At 39.4% G+C, this 21,854-nt stretch overlaps 1 protein-coding gene, 1 non-coding gene and 1 pseudogene across 2 annotated transcripts in view; all 3 read left to right on the top strand.

Annotated features, from left to right (window-relative positions):
- The window catches only part of LOC133849903 (uncharacterized), a 77,673-nt gene that overhangs the window by 37,695 nt on the left and 18,124 nt on the right, over positions 1-21,854 (top strand).
- LOC133849905 (5.8S ribosomal RNA) lies at positions 573-751 on the top strand. Its single transcript, XR_009895507.1, has one exon. It is a non-coding gene; the product is annotated as a 5.8S ribosomal RNA (ribosomal RNA).
- Positions 7,736-7,892, top strand: LOC133849906 (5.8S ribosomal RNA; annotated as a pseudogene).

Below are 21,854 nucleotides of genomic sequence, written 5' to 3'. Positions count from 1 at the left end.
TTTATGTAGGTGAACCTGCGGAAGGATCATTATTGTTTTAATGCATCTAACCGTTAATAAATTAAATTTGTTTTTCTCTTTTAATAAATTAAGTAACTAATAAATATAAATATTTTATTCAATCATATGAGATACAATTATGCAACATATAATAATTTAAATTAGCTAAAAAACCGTTTGCTATGTATTATTATTATTATATACTGTATTAAGAGTGTTTTATGTGTTTTGGATAAAATAAAAAACTGCGTGTATATGTACCATAATATACATGCGTTGCAAAATGTATTGTGCGCATACATTGGTTCGCAACACCTAAAGAAAAACAATGTTGTACCTGTTTGCAGGTTAACGCTTTACATATGTTGATCATAATAAATAAATTTAGCTAAAATATACTTGTCATATATCTTATTATTATCGATTATGTAAAACTAAGACATTTCGCAACATTTATTTAGGTATAAAAAAATTTTTATTGAAGGAATTTATATATGCCAGTAAAATGGTGTATTTTTAATTTCTTTCAATAAAAATATTATTGACGTGATGAAATAAAAAAAAAATTGTATCACTCTAAGCGGTGGATCACTCGGCTCATGGGTCGATGAAGAACGCAGCAAACTGTGCGTCATCGTGTGAACTGCAGGACACATGAACATCGACATTTTGAACGCATATCGCAGTCCATGCTGTTATGTACTTTAATTAATTTTTTAGTGCTGCTTGGACTACATATGGTTGAGGGTTGTAAGACTATGCTAAATAAGTTGTTTAAAATTTTTCGGAATTTTAAGCACATTGTATATTGTTGGATAATATAAGTGTGAATCTAAAAAAGTTGTCGCTTAAGATATTCATAATATGAATTAATAAATGAATATACTAAAACTCTGTTGCATGAGAAATTTGAAGAATTATATGTTCTTTATTCATTTCAAATAATACTGAGGAATGTCTAGCATAAAATATATTATTTTATAAATTAGAATTGCCTCTTATTAACGAATATGGTATAGAGAATAATTTTGTGAATATTATGGACCTTCAAAAAAAAGATAGTGTATTTCAAAATAGGCAGAGAATTGTCTATAAGTGTAATTAAACAACCTCAACTCATATGGGACTACCACCTGAATTTAAGCATATTCATTAGGGGATGAAAAGAAACTAACAAGGATTTTCTTAGTAGCGGCGAGCGAAAAGAAATCAGTTCAGCACTAAGTCACTTTTTCTATATGGCAAATGTGAGATGCAGTGTATGGAACGTCAATATTCTAGTATGAGAAATTAACGATTTAAGTCCTTCTTAAATGAGGATATTTACCCATAGAGGGTGCCTGGCCCGTATAGCGTTAATGATTATTAGATGATGTTTCCAAAGAGTCGTGTTGCTTGATAGTGCAGCACTAAGTGGGTGGTAAACTCCATCTAAAACTAAATATAACCATGAGACCGATAGTAAACAAGTACCATGAGGGAAAGTTGAAAAGAACTCTGAATAGAGAGTTAAATAGTACGTGAAACTGCTTAGAGGTTAAGCCCGATGAACCTGAATATCCGTTATGGAAAATTCATCATTAGAATTGTAATATTTAATCAATATTATAACGATAGTGTGCATATCAGAGAACGGCACGGGTACACACACTCAACCGGTGCACCGGTTACTCATGTGCCTTTTCGATATACATACTTGCACTCATAAGTATGAGTAGCCAAAAATACACATACTCATGAGGCTTATACTCATGAGCATAAGTGTATCGAAAGGCTTATACTCATGAGTATGAGTATGAGTATGAGTATCAAGAAAGGCCCGACACTTATTGTGCAAGTGCCGAGGCATATTCGTCAATTTGCGATCGGTGATTCTATGCACTCGGGTAAAGCCGGTGCCGGTGGTTATGGGTAAGTGTATCCGATACACTTGGTAAAAAAATTATGAGTGGACCGGCACGATTGTATGTATGTACATAGTATGTACTACATACATTTGTATGTTTGTATGTATGTTTGTTGAGATGCAAAAACTGCCGTCGGCTTTTTGTATTGTTCTTGCTATTGCTGATGCGCTCTTCTTGCACTCATTTTATTTCTCGAAAATTTAAATTCGAAAACTATTTTTTTTGGCTTTGTCTAGTGTATTTATTTGATGACTTATATAATTAATAAAAATTAAATGTTAAAGAATTTGTAGATGTTGGAAAGGAACAAAACAAGTAAACATCCAACTAATCAGTTTTATTAAGTGTAATTTACCTGTTTTATGAGTTTTTGGGTTTTTTACATTCATTAATAACCGGAAAATCAGACATTTGATTACCTGTTTATAACACTATTGTAAATGCTTATATAATTGCAAAAGGGTATTTTGCATATTTGTACAATTTCCATAAATTTCAGGAAAAACCATCTGATATTTTCTTTGATCATTTGTAAAAGTAAAAACACGCAAAAATCATTCACAAAGCAAAAGTCATAAAATCTAACCGCGAGCCGCGACACACAAGCATCAATAGGGGTGGGGGAAAAACACCCAAGTGTTTGATCAAATACTCGAGTGTCTGAGCAAAACACTTGGGTGTCTGAGCAAAACACTTGGGTATCTGAGCAAGACACTTGGGTGTTTTTCAGAATTTGAACAGATACTCATAAGACACAAGCCATTTCGTCATGAGTGCAAAAATGATCGGTTGCACGGAGAACAACCACCGGCAAGACACAAGTGTGTACAAGCCGAGTGCCTAAAATGATCGGGTGCCGAATAGGCAAGAGCAAGAAAGGCCTGAGTATGACAATGACTCATACTCGCAGCACTCGCATGATTTTGAGTAAGTGTGTATCTCTTACTCGGTTTGCGAGTGCTAAGTAGCACCGGCACTCAGAAATTTATGGGTGTGAGTTGAGTGTCGAAATTTGCCACCCTTGACGATGTCTGGTGCATATGGAAAACCATATAAGGACATTGTAATTTATTAGCATGTATGGAATTTATCAAACAATTTTGATAAGAGTTTATTTAAATTAACATAACATAAATTTCAAAAATAGATAAAGTGCTGATAGATTATATGAGTACAGTGCGTTAATTTTTCGGAATTATATAATGGCATGATTATCATTGATTTTTATGTTTATTATAAGCACTTGTATGATTAACAATGCGAAAGATTCAGGATACCTTCGGGACCCGTCTTGAAACACGGACCAAGGAGTCTAACATATGTGCAAGTTATTGGGATATAAACCTAATAGCGTAATTAACTTGACTATTATTGGGATTAGTTTTTTAACTATTTATAGTTAATTAACGCAATCCCGGGGTGTTCTATATAGTTATGTATAATAATATTTATATTATTTATGCCTCTAACTGGAACGTACCTTGAGCATATATGCTGTGACCCGAAAGAAGGTGAACTATACTTGATCAGGTTGAAGTCAAGGGAAACCCTGATGGAAGACCGAAACAGTTCTGACGTGCAAATCGATTGTCAGAATTGAGTATAGGGCGAAAGACCAATCGAACCATCTAGTAGCTGGTTCCTTCCGAAGTTTCCCTCAGGATAGCTGGTGCATTTAACTTTTGTATAAAATACTCTTATCTGGGTAAAGCGAATGATTAGAGGCCTAAGGGTCGCAACGATCTTAACCTATTCTCAAACTTTAAATGGGTAAGAATCTTAACTTTCTTGATATGAAGTTTAAGGTTATGATATAATGTGCCCAGTGGGCCACTTTTGGTAAGCAGAACTGGCGCTGTGGGATGAACCAAACGGAATGTTGCGGTGCCCAAATTAACAACTCATTCAGAAACCATGAAAGGCGTTGGTTGCTTAAAACAGCAGGACGGTGATCATGGAAGTCGAAATCCGCTAAGGAGTGTGTAACAACTCACCTGCCGAAGCAACTAGCCCTTAAAATGGATGGCGCTTAAGTTGTATACCTATACATTACCGCTAAAGTAGATGATTTATATTACTTGTAATATAAATTTTGAAACTTTAGTGAGTAGGAAGGTACAATGGTGTGCTTAGAAGTGTTTGGCACATGATTGATTGGTGTTCCAATCAACTCAACTCACTGAACAAAACACAGCGATGAGTAAAAATCAACTCATTTTGCTGTACACATCATTCCGATCATCTTGAGTTTTCGGCTCAAAATTTCTCATTCAACTCAACTCACTAAATAAAAAACAGTGATGAGTGAATTTCAATTTATTTTGCCGTACGCATCATTCCGATCAAAAAAATGAGTATGTGTTGACGAAAGCATCATTCGGATCAATTCGAGTTGATCGTTTATGAGTAAACGATTAGCGACAAGACGACACGAAGTGAGCATTACGAATGCATGTACAATAACAATTTCTATGCGAGCTTCTTGAAGCTTGTTGTTGTTGCTTGTTTTTTTTGTCTTCGCACATTTCATCTGTGCAGAAAAAGTACCGTTTGCTGCGCGCATGAGTAAAATCATACGAGTTGATTTTTGTGAGTTGATTGCTATTCTTGTTCAAAAAATTGATTGTTGAACCGAATGAGTAGCGCCCGAAATCATTATGCTGAACACGAGCCGAATAATTTGGAGTGAAACAAAAAATCGCTCGCACCCGAGTGGATTTAAAATCTACAACGAAAATGTGAGCGCATGCAAGTTTGATCGGCTGATCCGAACAGTGTGATTATTCGGTTGTTGAGCGCGTATGAATTTTTGTCATTCACCCGAAGCCGTTCTCTGGTACAGATCTTGGTGGTAGTAGCAAATAATCGAATGGAGGACTGAAGTGGAGAAGGGTTTCGTGTGAACAGTGGTTGATCACGAGTTAGTCGGTCCTAAATTCAAGGCGAAAGCCGACAACTTTCAAGTAAAAAAAAGTAACTAAAATTTATATTTTGTCATAATTAAAAAACTTGAATAATTTTGAACGAAAGAGAATACGGTTCTAATTCCGTAACCTGTTGAGTATCCGTTTGTTATTAAATATGGGCCTCGTGTTCATCCTGGCAACAGGAACGACCATAAAGAAGCAATAACATGGTTTATGTGCTCGTTCTGGGTAAATAGAGTTTCTATCATTTATGGTAGTTTCTTGTTCCCCGTATAGTTTAGTTACGTAGCCAGTTGTGGAACTTTCTTGGTAAAATTTTTAAGAATACTAGTTGGGCAACTAGTTAGTTCTTTTAAATTATAACGATTATCAATTAACAATCAATTCAGAACTGGCACGGACTTGGGGAATCCGACTGTCCAATTAAAGCAAGGCATTGTGATGGACCTAGCGGGTGTTGACACAATGTGATTTCTGCCCAGTGCTGTGAATGTCAAAGTGAAGAAATTCAAGTAAGCACGGGTCAACAGCGGGAGTAACTATGACCCTCTTAAGGGAAAACTGCGGAAAAAAAAATATATCCAAATGCCTCGTCATCTAATTAGTGACACGCATGAATGGATTAACGAGATTCCTACTGTCCCTATCTACTCAGTCTGGTTTCAACTGTTAAGCTGAACAGATGTGCTGAGGGGTGCCTGCATTTCGTAGTGTTTTTGCGATAACAGTTATTTGTTGTCTTTCGAGTAGCGGTAAATTTTCGCGTGTGCGCTTTGTGCTTCTCGTTCGGTGTGTGCGTGTGAGTAGCGTGGGAAAATCGTCGCGTGTCGTTGCGAGTGTGTACGTGCGTGTGCTTGTTTTAAGCGCTCTTAAAACAGATTAATTTCGTGTGACCTACTTTCTGGTGAGTACAGTTGTGTGTTTTTAAGACTTGCACAAAAGTCTTGGATGCCAGCGTGCAAGCCGGCCGTTGGAGCTGGGGGGAGTGGTGCGTCGATGGACGACCTCCCTTCGGTGGCTGACGGGAAGGTTAAGCGGAAGGGGGGATCGGCGTCAGCGAAGAAGCTGAAGAAGGCAGCTTCTTTAGCTTCTTTAGATGATGCTGGGTTAGGTAAAGAGTATCTGGGAGCCGCTAGTGGTGGTGTCAGCGCCGTTACTAACGTGCTTAGCGTGGCTGAGGAGAATCTGGTGTCGGCAGATTCGACCCCGATGTGCTCATTGGGGAGTATGCTTGAAGAGTTTAGGGCGGCTGAAAAGGCAGCAGAGGCGTTGGTTGCTCCATTGAGCAAGCCAGGACCAAAGATGCGCAAGGGAAGAGAGTGCGTGAAGCAGGCTTTAAATGCCTGAATATTCTGTGCATGGGATAATGAAATAAGACCTCTGTTCTGCTTTCATTGGTTTTCAGATCAAGAGGTAATGATTAATAGAAGCAGTTTGGGGCATTAGTATTACGACGCGAGAGGTGAAATTCTTGGACCGTCGTAAGACTAACTTAAGCGAAAGCATTTGCCAAAGATGTTTTCATTAATCAAGAACGAAAGTTGGAGGTTCAAAGGCGATCAGATACCGCGCTAGTTCTAACCATAAACGATGCCAGCTAGCAATTGGGTGTAGCTACTTTTATGGCTCTTTCAGTCGCTTCCCGGGAAACCAAAGCTTTTGGGCTCCGGGGGAATTATGGTTGCAAAGCTGAAACTTAAAAGAATTGATGGAAGGGCACCACCAGGAGTGGAGCCTGCGGCTTAATTTGACTCAACACGGGAAAACTTACCAGGTCCGAACATAAGTGTGTAAGACAGATTGATAGCTCTTTCTCGAATCTATGGGTGGTGGTGCATGGCCGTTCTTAGTTCGTGGAGTGATTTGTCTGGTTAATTCCGATAACGAACGAGCCTCAAATATATTAAATAGATATCTTCAGGATTATGGTGTTGAAGCTTATATAGCCTTCATTCATGGTGGCAGTAAAATGTTTATTGTGTTTGAATGTGTTTATAGAAGTGGAGCCGTACCTTTTGGTTTGTCCCATTATAAGGACTCTAGCTTCTTAAATGGACAAATTGCGTCTAGCAATAATGAGATTGAGCAATAACAGGTCTGTGATGGCCTTAGATGTCCTGGGCTGCACGCGCGCTACAATGAAAGTATCAACGTGTATTTCCTAGACCGAGAGGTCCGGATAAACTGCTGAACCACTTTCATGCTTGGGATTGTGAACTGAAACTGTTGACATGAACTTGGAATTCCCAGTAAGTGTGAGTCATTAACTCGCATTGATTACGTCCCTGCCCTTTGTGCACACCGCCCGTCGCTACTACCGATTGAATTATTTAGTGAGGTCTCCGGACGTGATCACTGTGACCCCTTGTGTGTTGCGGTTGTTTCGAAAAAGTTGACCGAACTTGATTATTTAGAGGAAGTAAGAGTCGTAACAAGGTTTCCGTAGGTGAACCTGCGGAAGGATCATTATTGTTTTAATGCATCTAACCGTTAATAAATTAAATTTGTTTTTCTCTTTTAGGGAATTGCAATATTTAATAAATTAAGTAACTAATAAATATAAATATTTTATTAAATCATATGAGATACAATTATGCAACATATAATAATTTAAATTAGCTAAAAACCGTTTGTTATGTATTATTATTATTATATACTATATTAAGAGTGTTTTATGTGTTTTGGATAAAATAAAAAACTGCGTGTATATGTACCATAATATACATGCGTTGCAAAATGTATTGTGCGCATACATTGGTTCGCAACACCTCATATAGCTTATTATTATCGATTATGTAAAACTAAGACATTTCGCAACATTTATTTAGGTATATTTGGTGTATTTTTAATTTCTTTCAATAAAAATATTATTGACGTAATGAAATAAAAAAAAAAATGTATCACTCTAAGCGATGGATCACTCGGCTCATGGGTCGATGAAGAACGCAGCAAACTGTGCGTCATCGTGTGAACTGCAGGACACATGAACATCGACATTTTGAACGCATATCGCAGTCCATGCTGTTACGCATGTACTTTAATTAATTTTTTAGTGCTGCTTGGACTACATATGGTTGAGGGTTGTAAGACTATGCTAAATAAGTTGTTTAAAATTTTTCGGAATTTTACGCACATTGTATATTGTTGGATAAGTGTGAATCTAAAAAGTTGTCGCTTAAGATATTCATAATATGAATTAATAAATGAATATACTAAAACTCTGTTGCATGAGAAATTTGAAGAATTATATGTTCTTTATTCATTTTAAATAATACTGAGGAATGTCTAGCATAAAATATATTATTTTATAAACTAGAATTGCCTCTTATTAACGAATATGGTATAGAGAATAATTTTGTGAATATTATGGACCTTCAAAAAAAAAGATAGTATATTTCAAAATAGGCAGAGAATTGTCTATAAGTGTAATTAAACAACCTCAACTCATATGGGACTACCACCTGAATTTAAGCATATTAATTAGGGGAGGAAAAGAAACTAACAAGGATTTTCTTAGTAGCGGCGAGCGAAAAGAAATCAGTTCAGCACTAAGTCACTTTTTCTATATGGCAAATGTGAGATGCAGTGTATGGAACGTCAATATTCTAGTATGAGAAATTAACGATTTAAGTCCTTCTTAAATGAGGATATTTACCCATAGAGGGTGCCAGGCCCGTATAACGTTAATGATTATTAGATGATGTTTCCAAAGAGTCGTGTTGCTTGATAGTGCAGCACTAAGTGGGTGGTAAACTCCACCTAAAACTAAATATAACCATGAGACCGATAGTAAACAAGTACCGTGAGGGAAAGTTGAAAAGAACTCTGAATAGAGAGTTAAATAGTACGTGAAACTGCTTAGAGGTTAAGCCCGATGAACCTGAATATCCGTTATGGAAAATTCATCATTAGAATTGTAATATTTAATCAATATTATAACGATAGTGTGGATATCAGAGAACGGCACGGGTACACACACTCAACCGGTGCACCGGTTACTCATGTGCCTTTTCGATATACTTGCACTCATAAGTGTGAGTAGCCAAAAATACACATACTCATGAGGCTTATACTCATGAGCATAAGTGTATCGAAAGGCTTATACTCATGAGTATGAGTATGAGTATGAGTATCAAGAAAGGCCCGACACTTATTGTGCAAGTGCCGAGGCATATTCGTCAATTTGCGATCGGTGATTCTATGCACTCGGGTAAAGCCGGTGCCGGTGGTTATGGGTAAGTGTATCCGATACACTTGGTAAAAAATTATGAGTGGACCGGCACGATTGTATGTATGTACATAGTATGTACTACATACATTTGTATGTTTGTATGTATTTTTGTTGAGATGCAAGAACTGCCGTCGGCTTTTTGTATTGTTCTTGCTATTGCTGATGCGCTCTTCTTAAGGGAAAACTGCGGGAAAAAAATAGCCAAATGCCTCGTCATCTAATTAGTGACGCGCATGAATGGATTAACGAGATTCCTACTGTCCCTATCTACTCAGTCTGGTTTCAACTGTTGAGCTGAACAGACGTGCTGAGGGGTGCCTGCATTTCATAGTGTTTTTGCGATAACAGTTATTTGTTGTCTTTCGAGTAGCGGTAAATTTTCGCGTGTGCGCTTTGTGCTTCTCGTTCGCTGTGTGCGTGTGAGTAGCGTGGGAAAATCGTCGCGCGTCGTTGCGAGTGTGTGCGTGCGTGTGCTTGTTTTAAGCGCTCTTAAAGCAGATTAATTTCGTGTGACCTACTTTCTGGTGAGTACAGTTGTGTGTTTTTAAGACTTGCACAAAAGTCTTGGATGCCAGCGTGCAAGCCGGCCGTTGGAGCTGGGGGGAATGGTGCGTCGATGGACGACCTCCCTTCGGTGGCTGACGGGAAGGTTAAGCGGAAGGGGGGATCGGCGTCAGCGAAGAAGCTGAAGAAGGCAGCTTCTTTAGCTTCTTTAGATGATGCTGGGTTAGGTAAAGAGTATCTGGGAGCCGCTAGTGGTGGTGTCAGCGCCGTTACTAACGTGCTTAGCGTGGCTGAGGAGAATCTGGTGTCGGCAGATTCGACCCCGATGTGCTCATTGGGGAGTATGCTTAAAGAGTTTAGGGCGGCTGAAAATGCAGCAGAGGCGTTGGTTGCTCCATTGAGCAAGCCAGGACCAAAGATGCGCAAGGGAAGCCCAGTAGACAAAAAGAAGGCGATCAGGAAGGACGTGCTCACGCTCGTATTTGCTGATTGCGGAATGCAAGGCAATGCGCTGGTTAGTGTAGTTGACTACCTAGTGGAAATGGAGACGCTGCTGTCGCAGATGGCGGAAAATGAGCGTCTCCGAGGACGGTTGGAGGAGGCTCGTACTCATTCGAGTAGCGGCCACTCTAATGACCCTTTCCGAGCGCCAGCGCCGGTTAGTGGGGGTGCTCCGCTGCGTGCACCAGTTGCCAAAGGCGGTCCAAAGTCGGCAACGCCGTCTACCCCGGAGACTCCGAAACCCAAGCCAGTAGAGACATGGTCCCTCGTGGTCCGCAGCAAGACTGCGAAGACCTCAAAAGAAGTGGTTGATCAGGTGGTGAAGGAGGTAGGGCCAACCCTGGGTGTACGGGTGCACAAGGTTCGTCCTCTTCGGGATGGTGGTGCTATTATTCGCACTCCATCCGTTGCAGAGCTGAAAGTGATCGCAGGAAACGCGTAATTCAAAGAGGTGGGGCTTGAAGTGAGTGTGAATGTTAAACTGGGGCCTAAAATTGTGGTGACGGACGTTCACTCGCAGATTACTCCTGACGAGTTCATGAGTGATCTTTACGAGATGAACCTCAAGGACAGTATGTCTCTTGAGGCCTTCAAGAAGGGCGTCCGTATGGTGAGCAAGCCATGGCCTATGACTGGTGGGTCAGCATCGGTCAATGTTGTGTTAGAGGGCGATGGCATGGCCATGCAAACTCTCGATGTTGGCCGCTGCTATATCAAGTGGTTTTCTTTCCGCTTGAGGAACTTCGACCCGGTTCTGAGCTGCTTCCGTTGCCTGGGCTTTGACCATAAGGTAGCGGACTGCAGGGCCAAGCATGATGTCTGTCGGCGCTGTGCTCAAATGGGCCATCGGGTGGCTAAGTGCACCAATGCACTAAGCTGCCGGAATTGCGCATTTAAAGAGCAGCCTTCGGATCATCTTATGATGTCTCTGGCAAGCCCGATATATAGTGCGATTGTGCTAGACATTAATATGGCTAGCAAAGTCCTTCAGTTGAACTGCCAGCGGTCATATGCAGTTATGTGCGATGTGGGCCATATGATGTGTGAGAGTGTGTGTAGTGGCCCTGCTGCAGGAGCCGTATGCAACTGATGGTTGCGTACGTGGCATACCCGCGCACATGCGCGTGTTCACTGACAGCAGGTCCAAGGCTGCGGTGGTGGTGAATGATGTTGGAATTGAATGCACTCTGATGCGTTCTACCGACTGGGGGGGGTGTGTGTGTGCCTTAATGGCAATTTTGGCAGGGTTTTAGTTGTGAGTGTGTATTGCGCGTTCGGGGAACCCCTCGAGCCGTATATCGCGTACATGGATGAGGTACTACTACTGGCGAGTAGCGATCCGATCATCCTTGGTATTGATGCGAATGCGTCGTCCCCCCGTATGGTTCAGTAAGCCGAGACACTCGTCTGGGTATCAGAACCACAGTCGGGGTGAAACGCTAGCCGAGTGGGCCGTGTCCCAAGATGTTCGGGTCGTTAATCAACCCAGCGTGTGGTATACCTTTGATGGTCCGAACGGGAAAATTGACATTGACGTCACCCTTGTGAATGAAGCAGCGATGCGTGTGTTTCATTTTGAGAGGAGTGTTTTAGGTGGGGTAGGTATAAGTGATCACAATCCAATCGAGATTGTGTTTGCATATACTCCCACAACGAATGAAAGTGTTGGGGGTAATTCGTGGAGCACTTGTGGTGTGAATTGGGCCCAATATGGGCTGTTTATATGTGAGGCGGCAACGCAAGTTCCGCTTAGCACCTTCAGTGCTATGAGTGCAGACGAGCAGGTCATGTGTGTGAATAGACGGATGACGAGGGTGAATGATAGCATGCTTCGGAGACACCGCAAGGTGAATCTTAAGCGTGTTAAGTGGTGGACGAGTGAGTTGAGTGCTAAGCGTAGGATACTTCGAACTCTGCGGAAACGTTTCCAAAGAGCGAGAATATCCAATGCCGCTGCTCAGCTAAGGCGAGAGTATGGTAGGTGTATGAATGAGTACAAGGAAATGCTTGTACGTGTGAAAGAGGCGGAATGGCGTGAATTGTGAATCGCAATAAGCATGATCCCTGGCGTCGTGTCGGAGGCCTTCAGCTAACGGCATGGAAGGATTGTATGAATGATTTGTTAAATGTGTTCTTCCCGCGAGAGGAGAGACAGGAGGTTCCACTACATGTGGAGCAACTTGTTGAACCGCTCGGGGAAGCTGAATTGGGGGCGGCTTTTAAGAGGTTAAAGTCGAGAAATTCGCTCGCCATGGATGGTTTCACTGGGGAAATGTGTAAATGTGTTTGGAATTCGATTCCAGAGTATATGTATGCATTGTATGAAAGGTGTGTGAATGAGGGATACTTTCCCAGTGAATGGAAATGTGCAAAGATGGTAGTGCTCTTGAAGTCGCCAGATAAGATCAGGAGCAATACTCGATCTTATCGGGAAAAGTACTAGAAAAGTGCTAGAAAGAGTCATGGTAGAAAGGCTGCTCCAGTTAGTTGAAGATCAGATGTCTGAAAGACAATATGGCTTCACTAGAGGTAGATGTACGGACGATGTATGGCACTTTGTCAAGGACTCAGTGGGGTCCAGCAACTCTAGATACGTCTTAGGCATTTTTTGTTGATTTTAGGGGTGCATTTGACCACCTTAGCTGGACAAGTGTGTTGAGAAAATTGAGCGAGTGTGGCTGCCGAGAGGTGGCTCTATGGAAGAGCTACTTTTCTGGCAGGCATGCGAAAGCAATAGGGAAATGTGAGAGTTTCACTGTGGATGTGGTTCGTGGCTGTCCGCAAGAATCTGTGGTCCATTTATATGTAACCTAATGATTGACTCCTTATTGCGGCAGCTCGAATTGCGCTGCAAGTGTTGTGCGTATGCGAATGATCTGCTCATATTGATTGAGGGGCAATCGCGCTCCGAGATTGAGGCAGGTGCTAGGGGAGTGCTTGCGCATTGTTTGCGATTGGGGCGACAGTGTCGGCGTCGGTTTGGCAGCTGATAAGACGGTGGCAATGTTACTCAAGGGTAAATTGTCTGCCAGTCGGCCTCCAGTTGTCAGACTAAATGACGTTAGCTAAAGTTTGTGAGTGAAGTTCGATACCTTGGCATTACTTTCGGTGAGAGGATGTGCTTTATGCCTCATCTCACCGGTCTCAGGGCGCGGTTGTTTAGTGTGGTTAGACAAGTGCCTCGCATTTTGCGGAGTGATTGGGGCCTCAGCAGACGAGCTGTACGTACCATATACAGCGGCCGATTTGTTGCATGTGCACCATATGGGTCGTCTGTGTGGTATGAGGCAGCAAAGACTGTGGCGGGCAGAAAGAAAATGCTGGCTTGCCAGCGTGTGATTCTTTTAGGTTGTTTGCCTGTGTGCCGCACTGTTTCTGCGAAAGCTTTGCAGGTGCTTGGTGCAGCCCCTCTTGACTTGGAAGTCAGGCGTAGAGCCTTGATGTTCAAGATTAAGAGGCGGCTGCCATTTCTGCAGAATGAGTGGTTATTTAAAAGGGACGTAAATAGCTTAGCAGTGGATAGGTGTAAGAAGCTGTTGAAAGAGTGTGTTCTGTCTGACTGGCAGGTCAGATGGGATGTAAGTGTGAATGGGCGGGTGACTCGCGAATTTATTCGTGATGTCAATTTTGCTGCAGACCGTCCAGACTTCAGATTTAATCTGAGTCTCGGATTCCTGTTGACTGGCCATGCTTCCCTCAATGCATTCTTGCATTTGAAAAGCCTGTGCGATAGTCCGGAGTGCCGCTGTGGTTTGGCAGCGAAGACTGCCATGCATGTGTTGTGTGAATGTCCACTGTATAGCGATATACGTGTGATGGATTAGCTAGGGATTAGGCAGACTGGTGGTGGGTTTGACGTAAGTCAATCACTCCACTAGTACTAGTGTAGGTAAATTGAATGAGTTTGCCCGCATTGTATTTGCGAGACGGCGGATGAGCGTTCCTGGAGGCAGGAATGAATGATTGTGTGAATAGTGTATGCGTGCGTGTGTATAGGTGAGGGGAATGGGAATGCTAATTAGGCAGGCGTGAATCGAGATGTATGAATGTGGGGTTGCAATGAATCGGAGCGTATGTATGTTGTATGCTTGATGTTTCCACCTGGGCCACCAACCCGTAACTGTTTCGAGTTAAAATTGGTAGTACCTTTGTGGTACGAAACCTGACCGGAGGTTTTTCCGGTACCACGGGAACCAGGTGCTCGTGGACATATGTCCGTCCTGGTATTTGGTTGCGGCCCTTCGGGGAGTATCGTGGTGGCTGTGGTTTACCATCCAAATACAGATAGAGTGGAGTTCTCGACGTGGAGTTGCGTAATACAACCGGTTGCCGTGATACCATAGATCGGAAGAGGTTTTATATGGGCCTCGCTCCCCACACAGGAGGTTAAGCTTATCCAAACAGTTGGCTCTTCAATGTGTACCTGTGAACTGCTTCGCGGGGGCGCTGATCGACGCTTAAATTGAGTCCTCTGTGCTGGGCACCGTGAGATAGAGCCAACATGGCAGGTGCTCATGTTAATCTACTAATTCCATGTCCCTATCTACTATCTAGCGAAACCACAGCCAAGGGAACGGGCTTGGAATAATTAGCGGGGGAAAGAAGACCCTTTTGACCTTGACTCTAATCTGGCAGTGTAAGGAGACATAAGAGGTGTAGAATAAGTGGGAGATATTAAATTTCGGTTTAGTATCGACAATGAAATACCACTACTCTTATTGTTTCCTTACTTACTTGATTAAATGGAACGTGTATCATTTATACGGATATATTTATTATATCTTATGGTATTGGGTTTTGATGCAAGCTTCTTGATCAAAGTATCACGAGTTTGTTATATAATCGCAAACAAATTCATTAATGAGAGAGTGCATTTATGTATTCTTAAATTAAAAATTTGGTATAACTCCAATTACTCAGGTATAATCCAATTCAAGAACATTGCCAGGTAGGGAGTTTGACTGGGACGGTACATCTCTCAAATAATAACGGAGGTATCCCAAGGCCAGCTCAGTGCGGACAGAAACCACACATAGAGCAAAAGGGCAAATGCTGACTTGATCTCGGTGTTCAGTACACACAGGGACAGCAAAAGCTCGGCCTATCGATCCTTTTGGTTTAAAGAGTTTTTAACAAGAGGTGTCAGAAAAGTTACCATAGGGATAACTGGCTTGTGGCGCCCAAGCGTTCATAGCGACGTCGCTTTTAGATCCTTTGATGTCGGCTCTTCCTATCATTGTGAAGCAAAGTTCACCAAGCGTTGTATTGTTCACCCATGCAAGGGAACGTGAGCTGGGTTTAGACCGTCGTGAGACAGGTTAGTTTTACCCTACTAATGACAAAACGTTGTTGCGACAGCATTCCTACGTAGTACGAGAGGAACCGCAGGTACGGATCAATGGCACAATACTTGTTCGAGCGAACAGTGGTATGACGCTACGTCCGTTGGATTATGCCTGAACGCCTCTAAGGTCGTATCCGTGCTGGACTGCAATGATAAATAAGGGGCAATTTGCATTGTATGGCTTCTAAACCATTAAAAGTTTATTATTCATTTAATAGACGACGATGGATGTGATGCCAATGTTACATATAACATAGTAAATTGGGAGGATCTTCGATCACCTGGTGCCGCGCTAGTTATATATTAAAACATTATTTAATACAATGACAAAGCTTTGAATCAATTGTAAACGACTTTTATAACAGGCAAGGTGTTGTAAGTGGTTAAGCAGCTGCCATTCTGCGATCCGCTGAAGCTTATCATTTGCTTGACGATTCGATAAAATATATATGTTTAAGGCATATATAAAAAATATTATATGTATGATGTATATATGGAAACGTATATATGTTTATATATATAAATATGCAAAATTGTATGCATAATTATTATTAATTATGTTATACAATTACGCATATAAGAAGAAAATTTATATAATATATGAATATATTATATGTATATATAAATAAATAATATATTAATGTGTACAAAATATACTTGTGTATTTTAAATATGCATTTATTTAGTATGCGTTAGTTATATATATTTTTTTGGTAGCCAAAAGGTCGGCATCATATTAGTTGCGCAAATTAAGACATGAGATATGAGTTCAACTTTGACAAAAAATTTCAACATGTGAAAATTGAATGAAAAACTTTTCAAATAGCATTTTATACAGTTTATTAATATAATGAGACAAGATTTTGAATTTAACTTGAGCAAAATTTTTTTTGGACTTGGTGAATTTTTTATTGAACAGAGATATGAGTTCAACATTGACAAAAATTTCAACATGTGAAAATTGAATGAAAAACTTTTTTAATAGCATTTTATACAGTTTAATAATATAATAAGATAAGAATTCGAGTTAAACTTGAGAAAACATTTTTTTGGACTTGGTGAATTTTTTATTGAACTGCAGCCATATGATATGAGGTTCTACCGAGATATGAGTTCATCATTGACAAAAAATTTCAACATGTGAAAATTGAATGAAAAACTTTTTTAATAGCATTTTATACAGTTTATTAATATAATGAGATAAGAATTCGAGTTGAACTTGAGAAAACATTTTTTTGGACTTGGTGAATTTTTTATTGAACTGAGATATCATTTCAACTTTGTCAAAAATTTTAATCAATGCATTTTAAACAATGTTAAACAATTTACGATTGTACTTGTATTTAATACAAATTATTGATAATAAAATAATGAAGTTTTTCTGTTGTATTATTAAATTAGTGCCACATAAAGATACATTAGGTGGTAGACCTTAGTAAAATGAGCTGGTTGTAGAAAACGTGTCACAAAACCTATATAGGGGTGGTGATGTCGAGCAGGCATGTCATATGAGAAAAATTTCACAAGTGAAATATATACGACTATGTATATGAAGTGAGTCTTGCCGGCATAAGTCATATATAAATAATATATGAATATAATCATTTAGAAGGCAATATGATTAAAAAAGTTAAAAATAATGAAGTTTTAATGTTGTATTATTAAATTAGTGCAACATAAAGATACATTAGGTGGTAGACCTTAGTAAAATGAGGTCGGTGCATCTTATTATCGGCTTGAAGGCTTCGCTGAGGTGCTCCGCAAAAGCTTCAGCTCGATCTTGCTCTGTGCGGCAGCAGGCCACTAGCACGCTGGACTAGAGCAACTCTCTTGGTAGGTCGTTTTATATGACGAGTGACCTGCCAAAAGTTGTGCTGTGGGTCTCCAGGGTCAACATTGGCCAGGAACTCCTCGAACGAGCTCTGCCTGAGCTTTAGGAGCTTATCCTTAAGCTGCTTTGTGGCTCTGTTAAATACCCTTTTGTCTCTTGGATTTCTGGATAGGAACCAGACTCGTCGCAACCGTCTCTTCTCAGCTACTAGCGAGGCAATCTCTGGAGACCAGAGGTGTAGGACCCTCGTTGGTAGTCTGGGAGAAATTGGGGTTCTGGGGGAAGCATGTGTTGATGGCGTTGTCCACTTGCTCTGTGGTGGTAAGATCTCGCACTGGGTTGACATTTTCCGTTAGCCAGGCTTTGTAGGCTTGCAGTCTCGTGCTCCTCTTGATCATCCTGGGATGTGCAGCCTTTCTCAATGCAGGGAGGTTCAACCGCAGTTCCACTGCGCTATGGTCGGAGAAAAGGTCCGCGTTAGAAGAGCACAAGACTTTGGCACTATCAAATCCTTTGGAGAGGGCCATGTCCAGGGTGTCGGAAAGTTTGGTCGGATCTGTTGGCCAGTAAGTGGGCTCTCCTGTGGTGTGGCATACGATGCTTCTGTGCTGGATGCACCTAAGTAGTGCGCTTCCTTTAGGGTTGCTGACTCGGCATCCCCACCATCGGTGCTTTGCGTTGAAATCGCCCCCAATTAGAAATCTGTTTCCCAGACTGCTCAGCAGCAGATCAAAATGTCGCGGCGACTGTAAGGTCGCCAAGTGGGCTGGGCAGATTGACTTTGGCACATTGTACTCAGTCTTCCTCTAAGATGTGTAATATGAAGTTATTTTTAATGTATGTAATATGGAGTGTATATCGTGTAAAGTGTGTTTAGTTCTTATATTTATTAATTATTAATGTATATATATATATATTTTTTTTTGTGTTGTAATAAACGTTATTATCAAGTATTTAGATTAAGAGTAAATGAATTGATTTCATTTTGTTTGTTTTGTTTTGATTTGTGAAATGTATTAATTTTTGAATAACTTTAGTCTATTCTTATTAACTGTTTGTGGTTTCTTTTTTCCTACATCTACTACTATATTGTTTCTATCTTCTATTTTTATTACTTTATAAGGTCCTAACTATTGATTGTCTAATTTATGACCTGTATCATTTTTAAGTAACACTAGATTTCCTACTTCTAGCTTTAAGTCATTTACTTTTTTGTCATACTCTAATTTTCGTTTTTTGTTTTTCTTTTTCTATCATTAGTTTAGCTCTTTTATATGCTACTTGTAATCTAAACTTAAATTCTTTTGCATAGTCGTCTATGTTATATATTGGATCTATTTTTTGTAAGTTATTAAATTCTATGAATTGTCTTGGTAGTCTACCATAAACAAGTTCAAATGGACAGTAGTCATGTACTGTTGATGGAGTAGTATTGAAACAATACGTGAAATAATTTATCCATATGTCCCAATCATCTTTGTCGATCGATATGTAAGAACGGATATATTCGTTGAATGTTCGATGACTTCTTTCTACTGTTCCTAAAGTCTGGTGATGATGTGCAGTTGAAACTATATTACTGATTTTCATATATTTGCACAGGTCTTGTATAAGTGAATTTTTGTACTCAGTACCCATGTCTGTTATGAACGTCTTCATAGGACCGTACTTTAGTACAAATGATTCAAAAATCGCTTTGGCTACTGTTTTTGCCCTTTTATCTACTACTGGGATTGTAACTAGATATTTTGTAAGGTCGCATATAATAGTTATTGCATAATCATTACCATGTTCTGTTCGTGGTAAAGGTCCAATTGTATCAATTAAAACAGTGTCAAATGCTGTGTTTGGGGTATTTGTTATGATCATAGGGGCTTTTGTATGTGTTGTAGTTTTCGCTTTTGGCAGTCTACACACGTTTTACATAATTTTTAATGGTTTGAACCATTTTGGGACAATAGTACAATTTCTTTATTTTGGACAGGGTACGCGTAATGCCTGTATGGCCTCCTTCTATTGGATCGTTATGATATCTTAACAGGATTGCATTAATTTGACTTTCGTCATTTTTGTCTATGTGTGTCACTCTTTGTAATAGCGCTATTTTTATATTTATTAATTCTTTATTGCCCTTATTTTTAAATTCATTTAAAGTGACAGATTCGAAAATTTGTTCACTTGGTGACATCTGTAAGTTAATGATTTTGTGTATCCCGGCTTCTGAAATAAGCCTTTGAAAAAATTTACCTAAATCGAATTTTTCATTAGAATATAAATCTTTAACTGAAAATTGTGAAATTATTTGTTTTCCTCTTTTAAATATACATTTAAAATTGTTCATTTTTAATTTCACGAATTTCTTTACGTCGTTATTGCTAACAACTTCATAGACATTGGGCTCATATATATTTTCATGCATTTTAATTTTTCATCTGCGCAGATGTTTTCCTGTATTTTTGATGATCTCGTTTGTACCATCAATATTTTTCTGTTCATTTGTATTAATTCTTCTACGTTTATGCGAGATAATGCATCCGCAACGTGATTATCCTTCCCCTTGAGGTATTTAACTGTAAATTGATACTCTTCTAAATCTAATCTCATTCTAGTCAGCTTTGAAGATGGATTCTTCATTGAAAATAAGTATACTAACGGTCTATGATCTGTTTTTACTAAGAAATGTCTTCCGTAGACATATGGTCTGAAATGTTTTATTGCCCAATATATAGCGGCTAATTCTTGTTCTGTAGTTGATTTGTTGCTTTCTCCTGTGTGAAAGCTCTCGATGCATATGCAATTGGCAGTTGCGCACCGTCGTACTCTTGAGATAGTACTGCACCACATGCATGTTTACTTGCATCTGTGGTTATGCAAAATTCTTTGCTGAAATCAGGGTATTGCAATAATGTTGGTTTCATTAATGCCTTTTAAGATATTTAAATGATTCTTCACATTCTTTAGTCCACTCGAATTGAACATTTTTCTTGCACAATTTTGTTAAATGACGTGAGTATTGCGCGAAATTATTAATGAATCTTCTGTAATAATTACAAAAAGCGACAAAACGTCGTGCACTATCTGCATCTGTTGGAATTGGATAGTTTTTAATAACATCATATTTTTTTTCACCAGGAAAAATGCCATGGTCTGTACATTTATGACCTAGAAATGTTACCTCGTGTAAAAAGAATGAACATTTCTCCGGATTTAATTTTAGGTTGTGTTTTCTACAAAGTTCAAATATATTTGTAAGATTTTTGAACATATGTCGTTTTGAACATCCTATAACCACTAAATCATCCATGTAGAGGAATGCTTGCGATGGTTCTAAGCCAGAAAAAGCAAGTTGCATCATTCTCATAAATGAATTTGGTGGTACTTTTAGACCATACGGTAATCGCGTAAAACGATATGAGCCAGTGCTCGTAGAAAATGATGTTATGTTCCTAGATTTATCTTCTAGTTCTATTTGGTGAAATCCTGACATGAGATCGAGACATGAAAAATATTTAGCTCGACCTAATTGATCTAATATTTCTTCTATTCTTGGCAATGGATATTTGTCTGCTAGAAGTTTTTTTATTAATTTGTCGATAATCAACTACTAAACGCCATCTTTTTTCTTTTGAATTTGGGAGTGATTTCTTGGGAACCAAGAGAAGTGGGCTGTTATATTCTGATATGGATGGTTCGACTATACCATCTTTTATCAATTTTTCGACCTGTCTGTTTATTTCGGGTTTTTCTGTCTCTGCATTTCTATAATTCTTAATATATACTGGAGTTTTATCTGATAATCTTAATTTTTGTTTATAAAAATTATTACTTGAAATAGCTTCTGTTTCTAAACCAAATATATCACTATATTTGGTACATAATTCTGTGAGTTCTTCTTTAACATGTTCAGGAAATTGTAATTTATTTAGAACTTCTTTTGTTCTATTAATTTTATTATCATTTATTGATTTGATTTCGTAATCGTCTATTGGCTCGAATATAATATTTGGGTTTTTTTAATATTTATATTCTGATCTGTTGTATTTAAAATACGAACTATTGCACTATTACCTTTCACGATACTGTTAGCAATTAATACTCCGGGATGAATTTCCTGGTTTGGTATTTCTAAGTAAACTATTTGAGACGCTGCTAAGTCGCTGCTTCGTTGAAGAAGTGGCGGCAGCGCTGCTAATTATACATAAGTATTATTTAATATATAATTATATATATATGTACTATATGGAGGAGCATGTGTTATGCACAGACAACGGTCAGTGGCCGGCGTTTATGCTGACGCGGCTTTTAATGTGCCGGCTGCAGTTCAGGTGACATCATATTGCAGTGCACTTGAACTGCGCTGGGCATTTGCTGTTTTCTTTATATTAAAGTGTCAATGCACTATTTATGTATTTCGGGCAGCAACAGAGAGTTGCTGCTTCCGTATTTAATGTTACTCTGGTTACAGTGTAACTTCGATATATGTGCATACCACAGTACTCAGCTCGTTGTACTTTATGCCCGCTTTAATAATTATTGCCGCTCCGCCATGAGCTCTGCCGCTGGGGTGGTCAGCGTGGATGACATCATACCCGTGAAGTCGGAGGAATGA

Source organism: Drosophila sulfurigaster, unplaced genomic scaffold (assembly GCF_023558435.1).
Source record: "Drosophila sulfurigaster albostrigata strain 15112-1811.04 unplaced genomic scaffold, ASM2355843v2 ctg33_pilon, whole genome shotgun sequence".
Lineage (NCBI taxonomy): Eukaryota > Metazoa > Arthropoda > Insecta > Diptera > Drosophilidae > Drosophila > Drosophila sulfurigaster.
This window is presented reverse-complemented; position numbering and strand designations above follow the sequence as displayed.